Genomic DNA, 22,629 nt, shown 5'->3' with positions numbered 1-22,629 from the left:
GTATCCCGCCTTCTTTCCGGAGGAACCCAAATCTCGGGACGAGATTCTTTTGAGTGGGGGTGAGTTGTCACACCCTAGCTAGTTCATGCATTAGAGTGTTGCATCATGTCTATTCTTTCATGAGAAACTTGAAATGGGGATGACAGAACCCCCAGCCCCCTCTGAAACCAACTAGGGTTTACTAAAAACTTTTTCAATGAACCTGAAATGCCCTTCTAAAATGCCCAACATTTTTGTCTTGGTTCAGAACCTCTGCCAAAAGTGATGCACATTTTCCTAGGCCATCTTAGCGTCTTTGAATTAAATCATAAATATTTGAATTTGGGCATTTAAAATTATATAAAATATTTCGAATGCTCAAATATCTCCAAACTAAAATGTTTCATGTTGGAAATAATCCAACTATGGACCAGGAGTAGTTTGGTGATTTTAGGAGTTGCCTAAGTATTTTTAATAATTCAACAAAGTTGCAGAGGAATTAAAAAAACAGAAAACAGGGAATAACAGAAGACTTACCTGGCGCCCAGCACCCGGCCCAGCTGCCGGCCCAGCCCAGCGCCGCGCCAGCGAGCTGCTTGCCGGCCAGGCAGGCAGGCAGGTGCCCGACGGCGGCCGCAGCGTGCGCCACGCAGCTGGCCGTCGCCCTGCTTCACCTCCTCGCCTCGTTGCTGGCTGGATGAACTCCACGTCGAGCCGTGAACCCCCAGGACACCTCCATTCTCCCCCAACTCCTCCCTCTCGCGTTCCCCCGCCATGGCCGACGCCATCGCCGCCACCCCCTCGCCGTAGCCACGCCCTCCGTCAACCCAACGCCGTGCCGTCGTGTCCAGGAGCTCCGCCACCCTCCTCTCCTTCGAGCAAGCCGAGCCCCGAGCGCTCGCAAGGCCCGAGTCCACCGCATCGACCTCGACCGAACCGCCATCGCCAGAGATCCCCTTCAACGCCGTCGTCGCTCCGGCCGTCCCCAACCGCACCAAGTGTTTCGTCGAACTCCCTGTGAGCTTAACCATCTTCCCCTCCCTTCTTTCCTGCCCCCGAGCTATGTAGTGACCTCCCGGAGCTCAACCGCACCCACCGCCGCGGAGCTCGTCGCCGACGTGCTCCCGGTCACCCTCCGGCCACCACTTGGTGTCCATCGTGCTCACCACGTCACGTAGCACCTAACCAACTACTCCCCGCACCTCACCGACCCCTCTAGCATCAAGTTCGCCTTCACCCGAACTCCGGTGGCCGCCAAAGTCGCCGCCGACGCCAACTCCGGCCACCCCGACCCCAACGAACTCCACCAGAAGCTGCGGCATGTTCCCAGCTACCCATAGCCACCCTCCGCGGCTCGTTTGGTTGCCGAAACGGCCAAAACCGCTTCTGCCGCTGCGTCGGGCTCGCCGGCGGCTAGACGCCGATGCAGCCGACCTGGCTTGGACCACGGGTGGGCCCTGGTTGACTCTGATGAGTCAATGACAGGTGGGGCCCAGCCCTGTTAACTAAATAGGTTTAGTTTTAATTAAACTTTAACTAAACTAATTACCCTGACACCCTGGACCCACAGTCAGGTTTGACCTGGATGTCTCCGTTGACCCTGACATCATTCTGACGCATGACTGACGCAATAAATTAATTTCTGGATTTATTCTAATATAGGAAATTCCAGAATATAGTTTAAACTTCAAAAATTCATAACTTTTAATATGTAACTCCAAATCAAACAAGTTATATATGAAAAATGATCAGAAAAATCCAATCTATCCATCTGTACTAGTTTCATGCATGTTTAAGCAAGCTAACTTGATGTTTAATGCAGAACAAGATAAAACACTTTAAAGGGCCATGTATGAGTTTGAAATTTGAATCTTTGGTTCAAATTGGTTCAAACCCTTCTGGTCTTAGTTGCATTAGCCCAACACACTCATATTGCCATGTTTCATGCATGCATCATTTTGTCGCACATTGTTTGGTGATGGCTGTGTACCGGTATTCTTTGCGGCAGGTTCTGCCTCCGAGGAGTACCGTGATTACCCTAGCGAAGAACCATATCAGTGCATCGAACCATCAGGCAAGCAACCAACCATTTGATCATATCGATATAATCCCATGTTCTCGCTCTTGCTCTCTTTTACTGCATTAAGACAACGCGTTTCAAACTGCTGTGTGCTACGGTAGTTGAACCCATTTCCTCTGCATGACCTGTCATTGCCATAGTAACTAGATGAAACCCACTAGCATGTGTAGGAGTTGATTGAGCCATATGTATGTGTTGTTCCTACCTTGCTATGCCTGCTATGCTTAGAGTCGTGTCAGGTCTGGTTCATCTGGGTGATGGGCTAGAGTGAAATGATCATGTCGGTAATGAGAGTGATGTGGTGAACACGATTTGGTAAAGGTATCGATGAGAGGCCATGTAGGAGTACATGGTGGGTTGTTTCATTGAAGCCGACCTTAAGCACTGAGATCTGTATGTGTGATTTAAGATACAGCTACTACCATGCATTGGGCCCTGAAATATGACCCCGCTCGACTTCTTATTCACCCTAGTCCTCTGTCCAGGAGTTGCAAGTAGTTTCTGGTGTTTGTAGCCTACTGGAGGCCGTGGACAGCGCTGACCGTAGGGGTGGGCTGTGATGCGGTAGGTACGTGGCACGGTGTACCGAATACCCGTTAGGTATCTTGGGAACCCTGTACACATCGTTCGGGGCCGTATGGGAAACCTCGGCCGGACTCCCTGCGGATGGAACCTGGATAGGCGATAAACCTGGACTAGAGACTTAGGTGTTTAGGTAGGTCGTGGTCTACACCCACGTCGGCTTTCGCTTGAAGTCTGCCGAGCACATGTTGTGTGCAGACGCTAAGTGGTGGAAACATGTATGAAGAAGTACACCCCTGCAGGGTTAACATGATCTATTCGAATAGCCGCGTCCGCGATAAAGGGACTACTTGGTTGCCTATACAGTTCATAGATAAGTAAACTGGAAACTACTAAAAGCCTCAAGATAAGTGTGAGTGCCGAGGATGGCTCTTCCGTAGGAAGACGGAGGTGGATCCTCGGTAGTGTATTGAAGTGATGAGTAGTGGACTCGTGTGCGTAAAACCATTCCAAGTTGGAGTCTCGTAGGATAGCCTAGCCAAGAGTCAAAGCTGGCTTGCTGCAATAACCCCACCAACCCTTCTTGATAATGTGCATGTATGTAGGATCTGATGTAAGTCTTGCTGAGTACCTTTGTACTCATGTTGCTATAATTTACATTTTTACAGAAGATGCTGCAACCCCTTCTGATGGGTTCTTCGTAGACGTTGACATCAATGAGTAGGCTAAGGCCCAGGTGGTGATCCTGAGCTTGTGAAGGACCACGTAGTATAGCTAGGCTTTCCAAGCCTCTTTTATTTTACTAGTTGTCTGTACTCAGACAAGTTACTTCCGCTGCTGGTTTGTATGACTGTATGACTTGAATGCTGGGTCGTGTGACCCGTACTTATGTGTATGTTATGTATGGCTCTCTGAGCCTTAAATAAAGTACTTGTGTCGTAGAGTCATGTTGTGATGCCTTGTTGTATTTGCACATATCGAGCATATTGTGTGTATGATTGAAATGCTTGGTATGTGTGGGATCTGACTATCTAGTTGTTTATCTTTAGTAGCCTCTCTTACCGGGAAATGTCTCCTAGTGTTACCACTGAGCCATGGTAGCTTGCTACTGCTCCGGAACACTTAGGCTGGCCGGCATGTGTCCTTCTTCGTTCCTGTGTCTGTCCCTTCGGGGAAATGTCACGCATTGAGTACCGGAGTCCTGTTAGCCCGCTACATCCCGGTTTACCGGAGTCCTGCTAGCCCAGTGCTACAGCCCGGACCCACTTGCTGATGACCGACACGTTCGATGCTGGGTCATGGATGCCTGTCCCTGTAAGTCTGTGCCACTTTGGGTTTACGACTAGCCATGTCAGCCCGGGCTCCTTATCATATGGATGCTAGCGACACTATCATATACGTGAGCCAAAAGACGCAAACGGTCCCGGGCAAAGGTAAGGCGACACCCGTGGGGATACCGTGCATGAGGCCGCAAAGTGATATGAGGTGTTACAGGCTAGATCGATGTGACATTGAGTCGGGGTCCTGACAGAATTGATATCATAGACAATACCTGACGCTGGGCTCCCAGCAGTTCTAATAGGGGTTTGGCCACTGGAGTAGGGGTAAAGTGTGGTACAGTTGGGCCTGTGTTTTCTGTGACTGCTGATCTATCTGATTTAACAGGTATCACTACCTTTTCCAAATACCTAGTTTGTACTCCTTGAGAATCTGCACTCACCCTCTTCCTTTTGGACATCTATTACGGAAGAACAACATTTGACTAGAAAAACATAGTGTGACGACACATGGAATAGGTACAGAAAATGGATAGGTATGGCATATACTCATATATGATGCTTAAACTAAGCAGATGGTGTAACAAAGTAGAAGTAATGCAAGAGGTCAGATGCAAAATATGTGCGACCAATACAACTTTGCAAAGTTAGAGCAAGCACCTTGATGGGTGGATAAGATAGGCCATCCTCCACCATGCCAAGTTTGTTAGCCAGTGGATCGTTCCGCAATATTCCTCTCGTGCGCCCATTCTCATATTCATTTTGATAATGTTCAATATCTGACATGCATGAAAACATAAAAACAAGTGAGATTTTCTTTGTAATGCAGAAGTGATTCTAATCCAATACTGCCTCCCTGTAAACCCCTTTGTGCTATCTCTGCAATTCTTTTAAAAGATGCCATGTATGCTGTAATTTGTTGTGTGCATTAATATAATGTGGCCTACTACTCAAAATATCAGAGCTCCAGAAGTGATGACACTTCACAGATGACAACTTCAACATATAGTAAAGAAGAACAAGTCGACCTGACCTGACAGATTCAAAATATACTAAGGGAGAACAACTCGACCTGACCAGTCAACCGCAAGAGAAGAGTATCATCTTAAAGAAGAGCAGGAGAGCAAGCAGATTGAAGATATTACAAGTCTTTCAATACAATGTCGGTTGGCCACCCATGATGAATCAGAGCGCACAGAGAAATACTATTATTTCCGGTCTCTCCATATGTGGCTCACATGCATTTCAAAACTAAAGTAGGAACATTTAGCTAACCAATTAAACATCTCTCAGTTTTACTAATATCAGCAATAATATCAGATATGAATTTGTATAACTAAGCTTGTTTAGCTCGATGGGTGGAGTAGTGCTATTACGACACGAACCACGTAGGCTGATTGTGGTCATCATAAAATGGGGAAAACATAAGCATGATGAGTACAGTGTTGACCGTGGCAGTGGGATGGCAGATCTGAAGCTGCAAACCACGCAAAGGGTAGTTAGCAACTGATGTTTGCTTTGAAACAACAACTAAGATTTGGTATGGACAAGAAAGTACGGTCAACAAGTGACAAAGAAATGCAATTATGCTGTCTCTCTATATGTCGCGACATGCATTTGGAAACTCAAGTGGGACCTTTAGCTAACCAATTAAATGTGTCGGTTAACTAATATCAGTATCATATCACAATCATATTTGAACAACTAAGCTTTCGAATTCTGAGTGTTGTGTTGTTTAGCTTGAAGGGTGGAGTAATGCTAGTACGACAGAAAGCACCTACACAGATCATAGTAGAGTAGATAAAAGGGGAAAACCCTAAGCATCAAGAGAAAAATCAGGAAAGTGGAACTAGCTGGACCAATGGGTGGCGCACATGCTTTTTGAAACGAATATAGGAACATTAGGTGACCAATTAAACGTTCTCTGTTTTAGTGATATGAGCATCATATCAGATTCGTATTTCAACAAGTAAGCTTTGGGTTGAGGTCTTGAGGAGAAGTGCTAACACGACACGAAGCACCTACGATGGTGGTAGTGAATATAAAGGGGGGAAACCATAAGCTTTACGATTATAGTGCCCGTGCCATGGCGGATCTGAAGGTGCAAACCGGACAAAGCTACTTCACAACCAATGCTTGCTTTCAACTAGCCACTACGATTTGGTACGGACAAGAAAAGTACAGTAAACAAATTACGATCTATTTTCCGGGTGAGATCAATAACTTAAGCACATATGGAAGAGTACCACCTCTCTTGCGACACCATGTAGGCCTATGCTGATAAGTTGAGGGTGATGCGGGTGCGATGGCTGTCGGCGGCGGGGAAGAAGACTTTAGACGGTAGACGGCCGGGTCGGGGGATATACCCTGTTGCCGTGGACGAGGCGGTCATAGGAGCGACAACGACAAGGTGGACGATGGCGCCGATGAAGCGAGAGGAGGCGATGAAAGGATCCTGGTCCAGCATCGTGGATGAGAGACGTCCATCTCTTGCAGTGGACGACGGGGTAGGGGTAGCAGCTCCGGCAAGGTGGAGGATGGGGTGGCGGACGGAGGAGGCTGGCCGCAGTGCGGAGGTTGTCGTGCCGCCGATGGTGTATGAATGGGGAAATGGAGGGGAGGGGGGGTGGGGATCTCAAACTTTGGGACGCGCTTCTCTGAAATGGGGGAAAGTTACGAACTTATCCCCCGTTTAAAATTTCGGACATCGCGTCGGTTGGGGATAGGACTGTAATCTCGCATCTCCCAAATATTTGCCGGTAACTATTTTGGGTGAGGAGAGGGTGTTTTGCCGCCCACGGTTGGCGCCCACGGTGTATGAACGGGGCTGACAGGTAGTGCGGTTGTGTCACGTCTGATGGAAGTTACACATCTGCCCCTATTTAAAATATTAGCCTACATCGATTTCAGACGAGGAGAGTTTGTTTTGCCGCTGACCGTGTATGAATGGGGAAATGGAGGAAGAGACACATGTCTTTCGGACAAGCTTGAATCAAATATGTTTTTCCGCCCACGTTTGGCTCCCACCGTGTCTGAATGGGCTAAGAGGCCATCGTGTCATGTCTGATTGAAGTTACTAGTCTACCCCTATCGACAGCAGTGTAAATCCGGTCGATAAGGATGTCAAGTGAGAGGGGTAGACATTAATTTCCATCTCGCAAACACTTGCTTCGGGCAGCCCACAAATTATAATGGGTGTTTAGCTCCTTCGTTCAAAACTTGGGTGAATTAGCATTCACGTTTGCCCTGGGCCCTGGCAAACTAAATTCAAATCCAATTTGTATTCGATTACGAATATCCATAGATAATTATATGTTTTATTATTTATTTCTTCAAAACCACAACAAAGATTTATTCCACCTTTATATATGATTATGATTTAGAAATGCCGTGATCTTCGAATTCAGTAGGTTGGATACACTCTGAGTCAAACAGTTATTTCATCCAATACAATATGCTCACACGAAAAACAGTTCACCTTATGTCAAGCATACAAGTACTGATGATTACCTCGCCTAAAAAATTCGGATCATTACAACACATGGACAACATAGGGGGTCTTGCAACATAATCCATTCAGAGATATGACACAACATGCAAGTACAATAATCTAATGACAATTTCAACTGGTATCTAAAGAAGAACCGGGATTACCTTGGGCTTCAGATAGCAGAAACAGCAGGACCTCCTCCATCTTCAAATGCAACACTCTTACTTCCTCCAATTCTTGGGTTGTTTGCATAATGCGTGCCGCTAATTCCGTAATTTCTAGCCTCAAGATAAAGATTACCTCATTCATGGCAGTCACACCATCTCTTTCTGCCTCTAGTAGAGCCTCAAGCACTATAATATCTGTGCTCGGACTGCTCTCCGGCGGTGTTGCCTCTGAACTGCTACCATCTGGTAACATGGATGGTGCACTGCTTCCACAAATAGATTCTGGGGTTGTACATTGTGTCCTAGTGTGAACGGCATCCTGAAAGGTTTCCGCTGGACATAAGTAAAAGATAGTTATCGTATGATCCAGGCAGTAAGCTTACATGGTAAATGATGGACAAATTATTGCCGAGCATGGAAAACTATATTTAAATGGTTTGAAGCAGCATCAGCCGAAAAGAAATTAAAATGGTAAGATGAAACTAGGGATGTAAGTGGCAAATAAACGACATCCGCCAGTCCCATCTAGTTAGTTTTTGCTACCTCCCTAGTTCATTTTCCTCAAAAAACAAAAACTCTTTTGAACTATCATACCACTAATGGACTTTAATCGGGATTAAACGGGACCCAGTTGACATCCCTAGTTGAAAGGGAGTGTACCACCGCTATATTTAAGTTGCCAAGGCATCTAAGCAGTTGAAATAATCTAAGAAAGCACTTAACAGTGTGGCCTCATATAAACTACGAGGACAGTCTTGTGATGAAGTTGAGAGGAAAAGTTAAGGACTCAAATGAAATAGGCATGCATTTCTTTACGATAGTACAACAGGCACTGCTGACATATTGGCCAACTCAGGTATAGCATAACAACAAACAAGCATTCGAATCAAGCAATATAGCAAAGCAGACAACTGAACTATTTGTAATTCGATAGGATTACAGGTTGAGGACACAAGCCAAGAAAGTAGCCCACTCGCATTACATTTCACATGTACTAAAACACACTGGCTTACCATATGTTGTTGTGAAGCCTCGCTGCTGTTGCAATGTTCTTTGAAGATATCATCAGCATCCCGTGGTTGCAAATCTAGTTGTTGTAGTTTATTCTGCACCCTCTATTTAGGTAAAATTAATTTTAGTCGCATGCACTGGTCCGAATTGATCATCAATGGTTCATCTAAACTAATGAAAGAAGGGTGTGTGCATACACGACAATATATCTGCTTCACTCTATTTTTATGCTTGTTCGAGGTGCCAGCCCCAAAAGAACAAATATTTTGCTTGATGGGGTTGGCAGCTCCATAATTAATAGAAGCATCAAATTAGTCATGCAACTTGGGAAGATCAAGAACACACAAACAAGTAATGAATAGAGGCTCAGAGCAGTGATGTAATAGCTAGCATCAGAAAATGTAGGGTAAAACAAACAAAAAGTAGCGGAACCACATGCTAGTTTGCTGATGTGTTATTAAGCATAGAGAACATTAAGCAGTCTGATGGAACCAACAGGTGGCATCAGAACAAAACTAAAGCATATTAACTATATGTGCACTAGTATGTAATTTAGCACATGTAACATGTTCACCGCCAGAAGTATGGCCCTACAGGTGCAAGCAGAATAACGTGTCTCATGAAAAACTGAATGATGCCCTGAAGAAATTCAAAGGTGCGGTGCTTATGCTGGGAAAGTGAACGTAGCTGCCAGCCGTTGGATAATAGTACCTGATTCTCGGCGGCGTATGGGTATCGTTGTCATACTTGATAGCTAAGGATCGTCGATGGTGCTCGTGTTGCGGTTGAGTTTGGGCCGGCTGTCGCCGTTGCTGAAGCGGTTCCGGTGCTACGATTGCGGCACCTGTCGACATACAAGAAAGCTCATCTGTGGTAAGTGAACAGTTGCACGATAAAGAGAAAAACCGAAGGAGTACAAATCAAAATAACCTGATGAGGCTGCGGCTTCAGTAAATCAGGGCCGGTGGAGTTGAATATGGCGTCCGTGGAGCGGGTCCGGTGTAGTGGACGAAGGCTTCGGCGGGAGCGTTGTACAGTGCTTTCGGTGAGGCGGATCTGTTGCGGCGGACGAGGGCTTGTATGAAGGGCCAGCAAAGGGGCGGACGAGGGAGTCAGTGAAGGGCCTAGACTGTGGTGGACGAGGGCGCCGGTTAAGCAGATCCGGTGCGATGGACCATGATGGCGGTCAAGGAGATCTGGAGCGGTGGACAAGCCAGTCGCTGAAGCGGCTTTGGTGAAGTGGTGAGTTGGCAGTTGGGGGTTCCAAGGTGCGGAAGGTAGATTCGGCGGGGTGTGAGGTCCACCGCAGCGACGGAGGACTAGATTCGGCGGCTTGCCGTGGTTGGGGGGTCGGGGAGGGGAAGGGGAGGGGCTCTGGGGAAGAATGTTGGGGGCAAAGAGGGGAAAACAATGGAGTTACCAAAGCAGCCCTTTTCCGTTCATGTGGCAGGGGTAAAACAGGAATATCGCGGGGCTAAACTTTCGGGCGCGTGATATTTCGGTGTGAGCGGGAAGTTTGAAAGCTTTTGGCACCTAAAATTATAAGTATTCTGCTCTCGTACGACCGACTATGATATCATGGCCGACAATTTGTTTGTTTTGCACGCAAAAAATGTGCAAGTTTTGAAAATCAATGTCTCCAACTCGAAACTTAGATTGTCCATTCAATTCAAATATGGATCATTGAGCTACTACAAGCAAATACCATCATACGGTCCAATTCAAATGAAATTCCAAATGTGTTTTATCCTAAATATGATGACAAAAGAAAAAATGTGTATGTGTATGAATAAAGTGGATGATTATAAAGTTTGAACATGCCCGTATGTGTATATCTCTAGGTTTGATATATGAATTTGAAATCACGAAATCCCGGCTTAAAAAATGTACCTCTGTTTAAATGAATTACAAAAGCTAATGATGGAGTCGAATTCCAAAATTCCAATCTTAGGTTTGTAATTCTGGTACATCAAGGTATACCACTCATGTTCAAATGTATCGTTATCTCATAGTACAAACTGTGAAACAAATTGATCAACCATGAGTGCACAATATCTCAATTATGCTAAAGTCCCTCAAATATAGACACCTCACTCTTTATCTGAAGTCAACCCCCCACCACACACACACACACACACACACACACAGAGAAGTCGTTCTCTCCCCCAAACACAAACACACGAGCACATTAACACCCCTCTCTCTTTTAAAGTCCGGACCCCAACATAGGTCTCTATCACTTTGTCTCTCGGGCATGCACACATCTCTTCCCTCACTCTCTAGGTCTCCCGCTATCTCTCTTACCCAAGCACACGTACTATGTAGAGTGTATATTTCCCATACACACAAAACGTCACCCCAAACGTCTATGTCCCTAGTTATGTGGTTCTCACACACTCACCTCACACACCACCCCCACTGCAAATAAGCACACTTTGTCTCCTTGTGAACCACTCTCCTCTTTCTATCTCTCCCACATGCGGACTCGCCCCAGCTCCTTCCCTGTATACATATATGTCGTGACTCTTTGCATAGCTCCCTAATGTATAATCGTTCTCGATTTCGCACATTGTTCTCTACACCATCTATTATAGATCTCTCATGAAGTCCCTATCACACACATGATGACTCGCTTCCCTTGCATCTCCGTTCATAGGCCAATTTCGGACAACATCAACATTGTCTCCCTATCTATACGCCATTTATGGACACAAACGACCCCTCTCGCCCCCTCTCTTCCTCTCTCTCTCCCCCCGTCGCTAGCTCTCTCTTTCTCTTGCTCTCACACCCCTCTCCCACACACACACTCGATGTCTCTTCCAAATAGTCTGCTCCCCCGCCCGCACCCGTGCTATCCCGCTACTACACATGTCACACCATTCCCCCTTCCCTTATACTAGGTTTACATCATCAGTGGTCTCTCTAATCCACATGCACTCTCTCCCTCTCACACACAAACGCGTGCACAAACACACACAGACACGCACAAACACCCATTTATCTGGATCCTCATCTCCCCCCATGTCCGCATGTGTATCTCACACACTCACTCTCTAATTATGTATATGTGTCTCCACGTTACACAACACAAAGCCCCATGTACATGTCTCTCTCTATCCTCCACACACATGACACAAAGAATCTGTTATCATTGCCTCAGTCTCTAACATATCACACACGCACACTGTCTCTCTCTCTCTCTCTCAAACACGCTCAACAAGGGTTTCCCCGTGAATAACTTACCGTCTATTCATCAACAATCGTGGCAGTACGGCAAACATGAGACGTGAAAAAGAATGAATCTACACGTACTTAGACCACCTAGTATGACTACTAGGACTAGAGCAAGCGAAAAAGCGCGTCGTCGTCACCCCCTCCTTGTCGGCGATGGGAAAATCTTTGTTTTACACAGTCGAGAAGTCATTGTGCTAAGGCCCCACATGCCGAGGCGTTGAATAGAATGTAGATGCTAGTTTATGGAAGCAAGTATCGATAATACGTTTGTATCTCCATAGTTATATTTCTTCTCTTATAAAAAACCGAGTTGGTGATGATGGTACGTGTGCCATCTTGCAATATAGACCGTCTGATCTATATCTGACGGATGGAAATTAAACTTAATGATACCCGCACAACTCTCCACATTTGCAGACAAGGCCTTACCTCATTCATCCTTATCTCCAACAAACCTCATTGTTGAGCAATTAAGAAAGGAAGCCTTTGGAACAAACTGGCCTGGTGGCCGCTGCCGGTGTCGTCAATCCCCATGCCTCCGCTCAGTACGACCACCAATCACCACCACACCCCACTCCTCTTCACCTTATCTCATATTTCTCGAGATATCATTAGTTTTTACACATGGGATTACTCTTGCAAGGGTCAGTCACAACAAGTGTTTTATAAAAAAATGCATCTTGATGTTCCGTGCAATGCACGAATCTTGCTAGTACTCCTACACAAGACTAAGTTGGTGATGCTGGTGTGTCTGCCATCCATCGTTTCTGACCATTAGATCTACATCTAATGATTGTGAGGTAAGTTGTTGCCTTTTCTCACCAACATCCCACTTGTCTACCAATTTGTAGAAAAACCCATAATTAGTATCTTAAAACCAACCACATCCCTGATACGTCTCCAACGTATCTATAATTTTTGATTGCTCCATGCTACTTTATCTACTGTTTTGGACTATATTGGGCTTTATTTTCCACTTTTATATTACTTTTGGGACTAACCTATTAACCGGAGGCCCAGCCCAGAATTGTTGTTTTTTGCCTTTTTCAGTATTTTGAAGAAACATAATATCTAACGGAGTCCAAACGGAATGAAACCTTCGGGATCGTGATTTTCCAACCGAACGTGATCCAGGAGACTTGGACCCTACTCCAAGAAGTGTCCGAGGAGGTCACGAGGGTGGAGGGCGCGCCCCCTACCTCGTGGGCCCCTCGGAGCTCCACCGATGTACTCCTTCCTCCTATATATACCTACGTATCCCCGAACGATCAGAACAGGAGCCAAAAACCTAATTCCACCACCGCAACTTTCTATATCCACGAGATCCCATCTTGGGGCCTGTTCCGGAGCTCCGCCGGAGGGGGCATCCACCATGGAGGGATTCTACATCATCACCATAGCCCCTCCGATGAAGTGTGAGTAGTTTACTTCAGACCTTCGGGTCCATAGCTAGTAGCTAGATGGCTTCTTCTCTCTTTTTGGATCTCAATACAATGTTCTCCCCCTCTCTCGTGGAGATCTATTTGATGTAATCTTCTTTTTGCGGTGTGTTTGTTGAGACCGATGAATTGTGGGTTTATGATCCAGTATTATATATGGAAAATATTTGATTCTTCTCTGAATTCTTTTATGTATGATTGAGTTATCTTTGCAAGTCTCTTCGAATTATGTTTTTGGTTTGGCCAACTAGATTGGTAGTTCTTGCAATGGGAGAAGTGCTTAGCTTTGGGTTCAATCTTGCGGTGTCCTTACTCAGTGACAGAAATAGTTGCAAGGCACGTATTCTATTGTTGCCATCGAGGATAACAAGATGGGGTTTTTATCATATTGCATGAATTTATCCCTCTACATCATGTCATCTTGCTTACGGCGTTACTCTGTTTTTATTTAATACTCTAGATGCATGCTGGATAGCGGTCGATGAGTGGAGTAATAGTAGTAGATGCAGAATCATTTCGATCTACTTGTTTTGGACGTGATGCCTATATACATGATCATCGCCTAGATATACTCATAACTATGCTCAATTCTGTCAATTGCTCAACAGTAATTTGTTCACCCACTATAGAATACTTATGCTCTCGAGAGAAGCCACTAGTGAAACCTATGGCCCCCGGGTCTATTGTCATCATATCAATCTATATCACTTTATTTACTTGCTTGTTTTTACTTTGCCTTTACTTTTTACTTTGCATCTATCTATCAAAAATACCAAAAATATTATCTCTATCAGATCTCACTCTCGTAAGTGACCGTGAAGGGATTGACAACCCCTAAGAGTTGGTTGCGAGTTGCTATCGTTTTGTGTAGGTACGAGGGACTTGTGTGTGGTCTCCTACTGGATTGATACCTTGGTTCTCAAAAACTGAGGGAAATACTTATGCTACTTTACTGCATCATCCTCTCCTCTTCGGGGAAATCCAACGCAGTGCTCAAGAGGTAGCAAGAAGAATTTCTGGCGCCGCTTGCTGGGAAGGCTCACGCAAGCAAGTCAACCATACCAAGTACCCATTGTAATCCCTATCTCTTGCATTACATTATTTGCCATTTGCCTCTCGTTTTCCTCTCCCCTACTTCACCCTTGCCGTTTTATTCACCCTCTCTTTCCCAATCTCCTCCTCTCTCTCCCGTTTGCCTTTTTCTCGATGCCTTTCTATTTGTTTGTGTGTTGGATTACTTGTTGCCATGGCACAAGATAATACCAAATTGTGTGATATCTCGAATACCAATAATAATGATTTCCTTAGTACTCCGATTGCTCCTCTTAATAATGATGAGTCTTGTGAAATCAATACCGCTTTGTTGAATCTTGTTATGAAAGATCAATTCGCTGGCCTTCCTAGTGAAGATGCCGCTACTCATCTAAACAATTTTGTTGATTTGTGTGATATGCAAAAGAAGAAAGATACGGATAACAATATTGTCAAATTGAAGTTATTTCTGTTTTCACTTAGAGATCTTGCTAAAGTTTGGTTTTCATCTTTGCCTAAAAATAGTATTGATTCTTGGAACAAGTGCAAAGATGCTTTTATCTCTAAGTATTTTCCTCCCGCTAAGATTATCACACTTAGGAACGACATCAAGAATATTAAACAACCTGATCATGAGCATGTTGCCCAATCTTGGGAAAGAATGAAATTAATGCTTCGCAATTTCCCTACTCATGGTTTGAATTTATGGATGATCATACAAATTTTTTATGCCGGATTGAATTTTGCTTCTAGAAATCTTTTAGATTCGGCCGCGGGAGGCACTTTTATGGAAATTACGTTAGGGGATGCTACCAAATTGCTTGATAACATTATGGCTAATTATTCTCAATGGCACACCGAGAGATCTTCTAGTAAGAAAGTGCATGCTATAGAAGAAATCAATGTTTTGAGTGAAAAGATGGATGAACTTATGAAGATGTTTGCTCCTAAAAATACTCCTCTTGATCCCAATGATATGCCTTTATCTACTTTGCTTGAGAATAATAATGAATCTATGGATGTGAATTTTGTTGGTAGGAATAGTTTTGGAAACAACACTTATAGAGGGAATTTTAATCCTAGGCCTTATCCTAGTAATCCTTCCAATAATTATGGAAATTCCTACAATAACTCTTATGGAAATTTTAATAAGATTCCCTCTGAATTTGAGAGTAGTGTTAAAGAGTTTATGAATTCACAAAAGAATTTTAATGCTTTGCTTGAAGAGAAATTGCTTAAAGTTGACGATTTGGCTAGGAACGTTGATAGAATTTCTCTTGAAATTGATTCTTTAAAGCTTAGATCTATTCCTCCTAAGCATGATACCAATGAGTCTCTCAAAGCCATGAGAATTTCCATTGATGAATGCAAGGAAAGAACCGCTAGGATGCGTGCTTCCAAAGATGCCTTTATTAAAGTGTGTTCTTCCAATCCCTATGAAAATCAAGATGAAGTTCTAAAAGTTATTGATGTGTCCCCCATTAAATCTTTGTTTTGCAATATGAATCTTGATGAATCTGAAGATTATCTTCCTTTACCTAGAAGGCGTTTTAAGAATTCGGAGTTTCTAGATCTTGATGATGAAATTGATGAATGTGGGATTGAAATAAATAAAAACCGTGATGTTGCTAAACCCACTATTTTGGATCTCAAGTAATTTAATTATGAAAATTGCTCTTTGATTGGTTGTATTTCCTTGTTGCAATCCGTGCTAGATTCTCCTCATGCTTATAGTCAAAATAAGGCCTTTACCGAACATATTGTTGATGCTTTGATACAATCCTATGAAGAAAAACTTGAGTTGAAAGTTTCTATCCCTAGAAAACTCTATGATGAGTGGGAACCTACTATTAAAATTAAAATCAAAGATTATGAGTTTCATGCTTTATGTGATTTGGGTGCTAGTGTCTCTACTATACCCAAAACTTTATGTGATTTGCTAGAATTCCGTGATTTTGATGATTGCTTTCTAAACTTGCATCTTGCGGATTCCACTATTAAAAAACCTATGGGAATAATTAATGATTTTCTTATTGTTGCAAATAGGAATTATGTTCCCATAGATTTTATCGTTCTTGATATAGATTGCAATCCTTCGTGTCCTATTATTCTTGGTAGACCTTTCCTTAGAACGATTGGTGCAATTATTGATATGAAGGAAGGGAATATTAGATTCCAATTTCCCTTAAAGAAGGGTATGGAACACTTCCCTAGAAAGAAAATAAAATTACCATATGAATCTATCATGAGAGCCACTTATGGATTGCCTACCAAAGATGGCAATACCTAGATCTATCCTCGCTTTTATGCCTAGCTAAGGGCGTTAAACGATAGCGCTTGTTGGGAGGCGACCCAATTTTATTTTGTGTTTTTTGTTTTTGCTTCTGTTTAGAAATAAATAATCCATCTACCTTCTGTTTGGATGTGTTTTTATGTTTTAATTAGTTTTTGTGCCAAGTAGGACCTATAGGATAACCTATGAGGATAGTTGATTTGATTCTGCTGAAAAACAGAAACTTTGCACGCACAAATATAATTATGATAAATCACAGGAACAAGCTTTTCCGTTGATTCTTCTTGCTGATGTTCAATAAACAAATTGTCCAGGACGTGCTATTTTGGTAGAATTTTTAGAGTTCCAGAAGTTTGCGTTAGTTACAGATTGCTACAGACTGTTCTGTTTTTGACAGATTCCGTTTTTCGTGTGTTGTTTGCTTATTTTGATGAATCTATGGCTAGTAAATTAGTTTATAAACCATAGAGAAGTTGGAATACAATAGGTTTAACACCAATATAAATAAAGAATGAGTTCATTACAGTACCTTGAAGTAGTCTTTTGTTTTCTTTCTCTAACGGAGCTCACGAGATTCCTGTTGAGTTTTGTGTTGTGAAGTTTTCAAGTTTTGGGTGAATTCTTTTGATGGATTATGGAACAAGGAGTGGCAAGAGCCTAAGCTTGGGTATGCCCATGGAACCCCCAAGATAATCCAAGGACACCAAAAAGTCAAAGCTTGGGGATGCCCCGGAAGGCATCCCCTCTTTCGTTCACTTCCATCGGTAATTTACTTGGAGCTATATTTTTATTCACCAACATGATATGTGTTTTGCTTGGAGCGTCTTGTATTATTTGTGTCTTTGCTTGTTAGTTTACCACAATCATCTTTGCTGTACACATCTTTTGAGAGAGCCATACATGAATTGGAATTTGTTAGAATACTCTATGTGCTTCGCTTATATCTTTTGAGCTTGATAGTTTTGCTCATAGTGCTTCACTTATATTTTTTGAGCGTGATAATTTTTGCTCTAGTACTTCACTTAGATCTTTTAGAGCACGGTGGTGGATTTGTTTTAAAGAAACTATTTGATCCCTCATGCTTCACTTAGATTATTTTGAGAGTCTTTAATAGCATGGTAATTTGCTTAATGTTAATATACTTGGTGTTCAAGATATGTGAAACTTTCTTTTGAGTGAATTGAATACTAAGATAAGTTTGATGCTTGATAATTGTTTTGATATATAGAGGTGATAATATCATAGTCGTGCTAGTTGGGTGATTATGAATTTGATAAATACTTGTGTTGAAGTTTGCAAATCCCGTAGCATGCACGTATGGTTAAAGTTATGTAACAAATTTGAAACATGAAGTATACCTGGCTTGTGCATCCTTATGAGTGGCGGTCGGGGACGAGCGATGGTCTTTTCCTACCAATCTATCCCCCTAGGAGCATGCACGTAGTACTTGAATTTTTGATGACTTCTAAATTTTTGCAATAAGTATATGAGTTCTTTTGATTAATGTTGAGTCCATGGATTATACGCGCTTTTACCTTTCCGCCATTGCTAGCCTCTTCGGTACCGTGCATTGCCCTTTCTCACCTCGAGAGTTGGCGCAAACTTCGCCGGTGCATCCAAACCCCGTGATACGATATGCTCTATCACACATAAACCTCCTTATATCTTCCTCAAAACAGCCACCATACCTACCTATTATGGCATTTCCATAGCCATTCCGAGATATATTGCCATGCAACTTCCACCATCATCATCATGACATGCATTACTTTTGTCATATTGCCATTGCATGATCTTGTAGTTGACATCGTATTTGTGGCAAAGCCACCATGCATTATTTTTCATACATGTCACTCTTGATTCATTGCACCATCCCGGTACACCGCCGGAGGCATTCATATAGAGTCATATCTTGTTCTAAGTTTCGAGTTGTAATCCTTGTGTTGTAATCAATAGAAGTGTGATGATCATCATTATTAGAGCATCGCCCAAATAATAATAAAAAAGAGAAAGGCCCAAAAGAAAAAAAGAAAGGCCCAAAAAAAGAAAAAAAAGAAAATAAAAAGGGCAATGCTACTATCTCTTTTTCCACACTTGTGCTTCAAAGTAGCACCCTGTTCTTCATGTAGTCTCATATATTGTGCTTCAAAGTAGCGCCTTGTTCTTCATGTAGTGAGTCCCATATATTGTGCTTCAAAGTAACACCATGCTTTTCATGTAGAGACTCTCATAAGTTGTCTTTTTATACTAGTGTGAATTTTTCATTTTAGAACTTGGCTTGTATATTCCTACGATGGGCTTCCTCAAATGCCCTAGGTCTTCGTGAGCAAGCAAGTTGGCTGCACACCCACTAGTTTTCTTTTGTTGAGCATTCATAGCTCTAGTGCATCCGTTGCATGGCAATCCCTACTCCTCATGTTGACATCAATTGATGAGCATCTCCATAGCCCGTTGATTATCCTCGTCAATGTGAGACTTTCTCCTTTGTTGACTTCTCCACACAATCCCCATCATCATATTCTATTCCACCCATAGTGCTATATCCATGGTCACGCTCATGTATTGCGTTGTCAGGACCCCGACTCAATGCCACATAGATCTAGCATGTAACACTTCATATCACTTTGCGGCCTCACGCACGGTATTCCCACGGGTGTCGCCTTACCTTTACCCGGGACCGTTTGCGCCTTTTGGCACACGTATATGACAGTGTCGCTAGCATCCATATGATAAGGAGCCCGGGCTGACATGGCTAGTCGTAAACCCAAAGTGGCACAAACTCACAGGGACAGGCATCCATGACCCAGCATCGAACGTGTCGGTCATCAGCGAGTGAATCCAGGCTGTAGCACTGGGCTAGCAGGACTCCGGTGAACCGGGCTGTAGCGGGCTAACAGGACTCCGGTATTCATCGCGTGACATTTCCCCGAAGGGACAGACACAGGAACGAAGAAGGACACATGCCGGCCAGCCTAAGTGTTCCGGAGCAGTAGCAAGCTACCATGGCTCGGTGGAAACACTAGGAGACATTTCCCGGTAAGAGAGGCTACTAAAGATAAACAACTAGATGGTCAGATCCCACACATACCAAGCATTTCAATAACATACACACAATATGCTCGATATGTGCAAATACAACATGGCATCACAACATGACTCTACGACTCAAGTAATTAATCAATAGGCTCCGAGGAGCGAGATATTACAAACATGGGTCTCATGACCCAACACTCAGAGCGTACAAGTCAAAGCACAAGCGGAAGCTATCGTGTCTGAGTACAGACATCTATGAATGAAAAAGGCTGAGAAGCCTGACTATCTATCAGATCCTGCCGAGGGCACAAGATCGTAGCTAAGGTAACAAGCTAAACATCGAAGTCCACGTGGAACTACTAGTGAGACTGAAGTCTCTCTGCAAAAACATAAAATAGGCAAACGTGAGTACAAATGTACCCAGCAAGACTTACATCAGAACTAACTACATATGCATCATTTTCAATAAGGGGATGGTGGGGTTTAACTGCAGCAAGCCAGCTTTGACTCGGTGGCTATCCTAAACTACGACTGCAAGCGACTCTTTTGAGGTGGCGCACACGAGTCCACATATTCACCATATCAATACACCACTATGGATCCGCTCCCGTCTCCCTACGAGAACGCCATCCATAGCACTCACGCTTATCTTGCGCATTTTAAAGTATCCACTTTCACTTGTCTATGAACTGATATAAGCAACCCAGAAGTCCTTTTCTGCGGACACGGCTATTCGAATAGATGATGTTAACCCTGCAGGGGTGTACTTCTTCATACATGTTTCCACCACTTAGCGTCTGCACACGACATGTGCTCGGCAGACTTCAAGCGAAAGCCGACGTGGGTGTAGACCACGACCTACCTAAACACCTAAGTCTCTAGTCCAGGTTTATCGCCTATTCGGGTTCCATCCATGAGGAGATCCGGCCGGAGTTTCGCTCACAGCCCCAAACGATGTGAACAGGGTTCCGTGACACCAAACGGGTGCCCGGTTTACCCGGCCACGTGCCTACCGCATCACAGCCCACCCCTACGGTCAGCGCTGTCCACGGCCTCCAGCATACTACAAACACCAGAAACTACTTGCAACTCCTGGACAGAGGACTAGGGTGAATAAGAAGTCGAGCGGGGTCATATTTCAGGGCCCAATGTATGGTAGTAGCTGAATCATGGATCACAAACACAGAACTCAGTTCCTGAGGACGTCTGCAATGAGACAACCCACCATGTACTCCTACATGGCCTCTCACCGCTACCTTTACCAAATCGTGTTCACACACTTAGCTCACACACAGTAGGACATGTTCACACGCCTCTGATTCATCCCCGATGAATCAGACCTGACTCAACTCTAAGCAGTAGCAGGCATGACAAACAAACATGAATGAGTAGGCACAACAGGGCTCAAACAACTCCTACTCATGCTAGTGGGTTTCATCTATTTACTGTGGCAATGACAGGTCATGCAAAGGATAAAGGGGTTCAGCTACCGCAGCAAGTAGCAGATGAATCGTTGTTGTCCTAGTGCAGTAAAAGAGAGCAGGAGCGAGAGAGTAGGATTGTATCGGAATGAACAAGGGGTTTTTGCTTGCCTGGCACTTCTGAAGATAACATTGAGTCTTCATCAGTGTCAACGATCACAACGTCGGAACATCGTCTACCGGGAGGGAACAGATACCGGCAACAAGGAAGAAATACAATCAATGCAATGCACAATATGATGCATGCTCATGACATGGCAATATGAATGTGTTTTGGGCTAATGCACCTAAAACCAGATTAAATGAAGTTGGTTTGAATCCAAGATTCAAATTCAAACTCCATATGTGGATATTTAAATGCCATTAGTATGATTTGTGCTAAACAGCATCTATAAGTTGTTCAAACATGCATGAAAATGATACAGATGGATTCCTTGAATTTTTCTGATAATTTTTCATATATAAATTATTTAATTTGGAGTTACGGTTGAATTTCTATGATTTTTAGAAGTTTTAGGCATTTTCTGGAATTTCCTGAATATAATAAAATAAACTAAATTCCAGAAAATGAATATTGCGTCAGCATGACCTCACCCTGACGTCATCAGGTCAACAGGGGCTGGTCCGGGTCAAACTGACGTGTGGGGGCCACACGTCAGTGTCACAGGGCTGCTTAGCTCACTGACAGGTGGGACCGGTCAACGGCCACATCAGCTAGGTCAACTCCGACGCGTGGGGCCACTGTGGTTAACTTAAACTAAACAGGGGTTAACCGTGGTTAGTTAAGGGCGTGGGGCCCATATGTCAGTGAGAGATAGGGCTGTTAGCAGGGTCATTAGCGACTAAGTAAGTGTGCCACGTCGGCGTCACCGGAGACCAGCCGGCGGCGACCACAGGACACGGCGGGGGCACGCCGGACTTGCGCTAGAGGCGTCAGCTTGGCGCGCTGAGGGCACCAGGGGATGGCCCTTGCTCTCGCGCATCCAGAGGACCAAGTGGGAGGTCGTGGGTTCGCCGGAACTCATGCCGGCGACGAGCTTTGGCGGCGATGGTGTTCGGTGGTGCTCGGGCGCGTCGCTACGGTGCATCAGTGAGCAAATGGAGAGGCTGGGCAGCACCTGCTAGTCATGGGGAGCACTAAGAGCAGCATAATGAGGCCAGGGGAGCACGGAGGCTATGCGTGCAGCAGCAATGGCGGACGGTGGCTTCGGTGCTCGTGGGGAATGGCGCTACGGCACGGAGGGGAGCATGCTGAGTTAGGGGAGAGGGTCAGTGACTCACGGCGATGACGAGGGGACGCTCGGCGAGGTCGGGGACGGTCCGGAGCCGGCGAATTTGACGAAGATGGCCGGCGGTCCCGAGGTTGAAGAAGGCATCGAGGGCGGTGTTGTGGCACGTCCGGGGCCTCGTGGCTTGTCGAGGAGGTCGGGGACGTCGAGACGGAGCTCGCAGGCACAGCGAGGGGTCGAGGGGGAGACGGTGGCTGCGTGGCATCGTCCGGGGCGTCGCTAGGGAGGCCGGGGAGGAAGCAGGAGGTGGCCGAGCAGGGTGGAGGTGGCGCGCGCGGCGGCGTCGCGGTGTCCGTCCTCCT

Source organism: Triticum dicoccoides, chromosome 2B, assembly GCF_002162155.2.
Source record: "Triticum dicoccoides isolate Atlit2015 ecotype Zavitan chromosome 2B, WEW_v2.0, whole genome shotgun sequence".
NCBI lineage: Eukaryota > Viridiplantae > Streptophyta > Magnoliopsida > Poales > Poaceae > Triticum > Triticum dicoccoides.
Note: the sequence above shows the minus strand (reverse complement) of the source record.